Source organism: Rattus rattus, chromosome 13 (genome assembly GCF_011064425.1).
Source record: "Rattus rattus isolate New Zealand chromosome 13, Rrattus_CSIRO_v1, whole genome shotgun sequence".
NCBI classification, from domain to species: domain Eukaryota; kingdom Metazoa; phylum Chordata; class Mammalia; order Rodentia; family Muridae; genus Rattus; species Rattus rattus.
Genome location: NC_046166.1, coordinates 5,642,839 through 5,649,008, shown reverse-complemented (window position 1 = coordinate 5,649,008; position 6,170 = coordinate 5,642,839). Strand labels below are relative to the sequence as shown.

Below are 6,170 nucleotides of genomic sequence, written 5' to 3'. Positions count from 1 at the left end.
AGCAGCCTGGCAGCCTCTCAGGTTTACCTCACAAGTCAGTGCCTTTAGTCACTGTCATGGTGTCATTGTTGTGAAGAGAGACACCGTGACCACGGCAACTCTTATAAAGGAAAACATGTAATTGGGCCTGGGTTCCAGTTCAGAGGTTTGGTCCATTTTTGTCACAGCAGGAAGCATGGAAGCACATGGACAGACAAGGTGTTGGAGAGGTAGCTGAGAGTTCTACATCCAGATCGGGAGGCAGCAGGGAGAGAGTGAGACACTAGGCCTGGCTTGAGCATCTGAGACCTCAAAGACTACCTCCAAGTGACACACTTCTTCCGACAAGGCCTTCCCTACTCCAGTAAGACCACACCTCCTAACAGTGCCACTCCCTATGAGCCTATGGGAGCCCTTTTCATCCAAACCACCACAGTTACCTTGCTAGTCTCTCGTGTGGCTATTGTAGATCCTGGGGGAGGTGCTCAAGGGGCCCTTGAGTACCTCAGTCTTTGTGTCTACCTAGCATTCGTCCTTGCTGACTGATGTCTTCCCCGAGAGACAGTCTGTTCTGACTGTCACATGTGCTTTTCCGTGTCTTTCATATAGTTTTATACCCCAAAGAGATTGTTCCTAAGTAACTGATTTTAAAGTTAGTCTTTGATTCATTAACCAGGGTTAGGGTTAAACTTGCGTATCTTGAAGCTTTTAAGTTAAATTATAAATTTTTTTTTGTTTATAAGTCCAGCACATCACAATGTTGACTTTTAAGGGAATTTGATTAAGGTTTGTTTCCATTTGCAAATTTGGTCAAAAAAATTTTTTTAAGGAAAACATTTTGTAGCCTTTTATTTCATTTTTGCACATTAGGCCATGAATCCGTATGGCATGGGCTCCAGCAGCTCAGGCTCCTTCCCGTTAGTCCTCACAATGCGGGCTTCTCTGGGTGACGCAGGCTGGCGCTTCAGCTGAACCCAGGTGCCGTTCTCTTTGGCTTCCTTTTTCTTCTGATCGTTCCCCTTCACCCGCTTCAGGAAGCTGTCTCTGCTCTTCGAGTGCTTGATGTGCTCAGTCCACACATCGATCCTCTTGGCCAGAATCTTGCCCTTAACTTGCTTGTTTACAACGATGCCCACAGCATGCTGGGTGACATTGTAGACTCTTCCGGTTTTGCCGTGGTAACACTTATGGGGCGTTCCTTTTGAACAGTGCCCATTCCCTTGATGTCCACAACATCACCCTTCTTGTAGATTCGCATGTGTGTGGCCAAAGGAATGACTCCAAGTTTCCTAAAAGGCCTAGAGAACATAGACCAAGTGCCTTTCCTCTTTCCTTTTGTGTTCGTCATTTTGGCAATTTACTGGAAGATGGCTGCCGCCGCCGAAAGGCAAATTCCTTTTAAACTGCTTTTATGAATTCAATGGATTCAATTTCTCCTTGAGTATTATAATTGCCTAACTTAAAAACATTCTAAATACTTAAGCAACTTGTATAAGTCCATTATATTAAATTTATAAATATGGCGAACTTTAGTTATTAAGCATATTAAGTCCTGTAATGGACCTATTGAGATTTAAACTAAAAAACCCCACAAGTTTAAATCAATTGTACATGTAAGATTCGAATGACAAACTTATATTGCATTAGGTTAAAATCTCATAAGGGTCATAGATCCACAGAATGCCAAGGATTCACAGGCCTCGCAGTTGTACCTATGCATACCTGTGAGCCTGTCACTTAGGAGGCTGAGTTACGAGGATCTTGACTCTGAGACCAGTGTGGACTGCAATAAGACAAAACCCTCCAAACTAAACGACACTCCAGTGGCAGACTCCAAAGCCATCCCCCAAACAAAGAAACAACCCAGCCCTTGAAGATATTAATACTACACATTTTAGGTTCTATGCTTTTATTTTTTTAATTCTAACTTAAAAGATGCTGATACCCCAGGAAAGCCACCGCGGATCCCAAACAATTGTCCTTCTCTTTACTTTTTCTCTTCTATTCCCTTGTCTCCCAATCACCTGATCACATGTCAGTAGGAGTTTTGCACTAACAGCTTTCATGAACATGACTGTCCTGTTTAGACGATTTCTAAGGTCTTAGCGTTAAATGCTCGATTCTTATTTAAGCGTATTTACAAATATGCTTCTCTTTTGAGACCAATGCACATGAGCAAAATTATTGAAAACAGAACATCCAGGGCTTGTGTAGAGCCCCTATCAGAGAATGTGCAGGATTGTACATGCATGCAATACTCATGATTGTCCATGTGTGCAATGTGCATGATTGTCTGTGCATGCAATGCTCCTGATTGTACATGTGCTCCTGATTGTACACATGTGCAATGTGTATGATTATCCATGCATGTGTTTCTGATTGTCCAATGCTCCTGATTGTATGTGCATGCTGTGCTCATGGTTGTCCATGCATGCAGTGCTCCTGATTATACATGCGTGCTTACCCTCTCTTCCTTGAACATATAATAATTGGGCATTTTGACTGCATGCAATCAGGAACCTAATCTGGAAATATCTATGAAGAGTTTAAAACAAGGAAGACTATTTGTAAAGTGCAAGTTCCAGCTTATTTAGAAAACCAATTCCCTGATTGCCGAGTTATACCCTCTCCTCCCTCTGAGAGTGAGCCACATTGCTGTAATTATCCTCTCTCTCTCTCTCTCTCTCTCTCTCTCTCTCTCTCTCTCTCTTTTTCTCTGCTGGAAAAAGTTTAATACAATATATTATGATCACTTACTTCTCCCCTGACTCCTCCCACACACCCAATGCCACACCCCCTCTCTCTTTAGAAAACGCAAACAAAACAAAAAACGTAAAATTAGAAACCATAATATACAAACAAAAGACTAGTAAAAAAAAAGCCCAAACAAAGCAATCTGAGACAAAAGGTCTATAAAGACACCCTTGAGTTCATTGTGTTGGCTATGGGACTTGCTTGTCCTTAAGTAGGGTGAGTGTACATAGTGAGACTCCACGGAGAAAACTTTCTTCTGTAAGCACTCGTCAGCCCATGTCCACTTACCACTCTCAGGCTGGTCTACATATCAAGTTCCAGGACAGCCAGGGTGACAAGCGAGACCTTGTCTCAAACAAACAAACAAACAAACAAACAAGCAAACAAACAACAAAACCCCCTAAACTTTGCTAAGAGAAATGTTAAAAATATCTTAAAAAAGAAATGGGGCAAGAGTCAAAGATTTTAACATACCAGCCCTTGTATTGATCCGAAGATTAAACTATAAGATGAAATATCTATCAGTATTCCAGCTGGCTTGCTTTCAAAATTGAAAAACAAAAAGTAAAAAATGAAAAGACAAGAAGCAGCTTGAAAGGACATAGTTGCAAAACACATCCAAATGGAAGACTCAAAGAGTTTACATGGGACAATTACAATCTAAGTCTAAGAAGAGAAAGGCGCAACAGGCAACAGGCAGAGACACAGTTTTCAGCAAAAAATGGTGCAAGTGTACATGTATATGTGTGCATGTTTATGTATGTATGTGCATGTGTATCTGTGTATGTGTGTGCATGTATGTTTTTGTGTATATGTTTACACATATGCACATGTGTATATTGTATATGTATGTGCATGTGTGTATGTGCATGTGTGCATGTGTGTGTTTGTGTATATGTTTACATGTATGCGTGTGTGTGTATGTGAATGATTAATAAACCCATGGAAGAAGAGGTCCAACATTATTGCTTATTAGGGAAATGCAATTTTAACCATAATGAGATAACACTTCATACTCCTCAAATGGTTGTTATACATAAGGCAGACAATGGAAACTGCTGAATTAGTGGAAACAGAAACTCCATACATTGCCTGGATAAATGTAACATAGTGTTACAGAGTGTAACAAGTGGAATACTTTGTAATACTTTACAGTTTCTCAAAAAAAATTAAACATAAAATTTTTGTATGACATTGCCATTCCACTCCTAGGTAGAGAGAAATAAAAGCATACAAGAAAGACTTGACCTGAGATATTTGTAACAGTGTTATTTATAATATCTTGAGACTGGAACAATCCAAATGTCCATGAACTGGTGAGCTGATGGACAAAACATTGGTATGTCCATACAATGAAATACCATTAATCAATGAAGAAGGATAAACTAATGACATACTGATGAATGTGACTGATGAATCTCAAAAACCATGCTGAGTTCAAAAAGGCCACTTCACAAGATTATATATATATATATATATATATATATATATATATATATATATATAATTTTATGAAGTGCCCAGGAAAGACAAACTTACAGATACAGAGAGTTGATTAATAATTCTCTGGGGTAAGACTATAAGAATAAATTAACTATGAATGAGCATAAGGGTGTAACAGGAGGGTTAGAAATGCCTGGAGCAGGTTTATGGTCATAGATGCAGCGTTAGATAATGCAACTAAAAGTTACTGAATCATATACTTGACTTAATGGATCCAAAATATACATCAGTCAAGTTGTTAAAGAAAAGGCCTGTGGCCCTGGGAAAATGTCTTAATTTCTCTATGCTTAAGTCTATGTATTGTGTCATGAAGATGTTTGTCTCACAGGGTCATTGGGTGAAGCAGAAATTTCTGGTTTATTTAGAAACTCAGTTATGTCATATGATATTTTGCTGAAGCAGACACAGCTGGTAGAATGTTTTGCTGAAGCAGACACAGGTGAGGGGATGTTTTGCTGAAGCAGACACAGGTGAGGGGATGTGTTGCTGACGCAGACATGTGAGAGGACGCATGAAGTTTAGAAAGAATATAAATATGACTTCACAGACAGTGAGATGTTAAGTTCTGGCATTGGCTTTCCTTGCTGGTCTTTGTGGTCGATTCCCTAAAACTGGTTTGTCTTATATTTACCTTACATCAAGTTGCTGATCTTTGCTTGTCATGACTTTGTAGAGAGTAACTCACCAAAGAACTTCTGATATTCCTGTGGGCAGATTGGTGGAGCCTTGTGGTTTCTTCTGGGTTGATGATTCATACGAGGTGTTTTGTTAGTGGGCTGGACTTTTGCTGCTGATTTGTGCTTGATGATTGGCTAGTGAACCAAACTGCTGATACAATGAAGACTGGAATTGCTCCAAAAAATTATTTCTAAATAGGTCTGCATCTCTCTTTGCCCTATTAACCTTTCCTTTCCACTACCTCTGGTGGGTGGTAGCATTTAAGAATGCTTAGTAAAGTAGGTTTTGAAACATCAAGCTTACAATTGGGTCTAATTGTATAAGATAGTAGATACCTACAGATGAAAACTAGAATGCCTGATGTGCTGTTTTGAATGGAAATAGCCCCAATAGGCTCACACGTTTGAATGGTTGGTCCCCAGTTGATGGAATTGTTTGGAAAGGATTAGGAGGTGTGGCCTTTTTAAAGGAGGCGTGCCACTAGGGATGGGCTTTGAGGTTTAATAGACTAAAGCTCTTGTCCCTTGGCTCCTTATTTATGTTGCTTAATAATATATTCTTGTAATTCTCGTTGTGGTAGAGAACTTTCTCCAGTAGCACGGTGCTTGGCTGTATGCATTCACCACGGTTTCTTTGGACAGATTCATGGCGATGATTGGTGATGCTTCTAGTATCTGGCTGCTGCTCATGATGCCAGAACTCATAGCCTTGGCGTTGCAGCAAATTTAAATATATATATATATATATATATATATATATATATATATATGCTTCTATGACCAACCCAGCACCGTTTGTGAGGCACCTCCATTTTGCAGCGCCTATCGGTTTGAAGCTCCGAAGTTGCTCATTTGCTCAGGCTACTAAATTACCATGGGAACAACTCTTTAATGCGAACCATAATCATCCTATGTGATTATCAAATGCTTTAATACCACCTACAACCAAACTGACCATCATCAATGAGTACCGTCGGTATATTTTATAAAAACCAGTCACCGATTAACTCCGTGAACAGTCTTTTACTTAATAAAGTATGGAAATTTGGAACCCACAGAACTTATTGTGTTAAATGTCATGTATTTGAAATTTAGTGAAGCTCTAGATATATTTTCCCAAAGACTTGAAAATATTTTGACTTTTAACAAGGTTTTTATAATTTTGAACATTTTGTGATTTTCTTTTTGAGACACAGTCTCAGTCTGTAACTGGCTGGCCTTGAGCCTCTGTACCTCCTATATCTGCCTCCAACATGC

At 39.5% G+C, this 6,170-nt stretch overlaps 1 pseudogene; it reads right to left on the bottom strand.

Annotated features, from left to right (window-relative positions):
* Positions 1 to 845: 845 nt before the first annotated feature.
* LOC116914849 lies at positions 846 to 1,327 on the bottom strand (annotated as a pseudogene).
* Between the last annotated feature and the right edge of the window lie 4,843 nt (positions 1,328 to 6,170).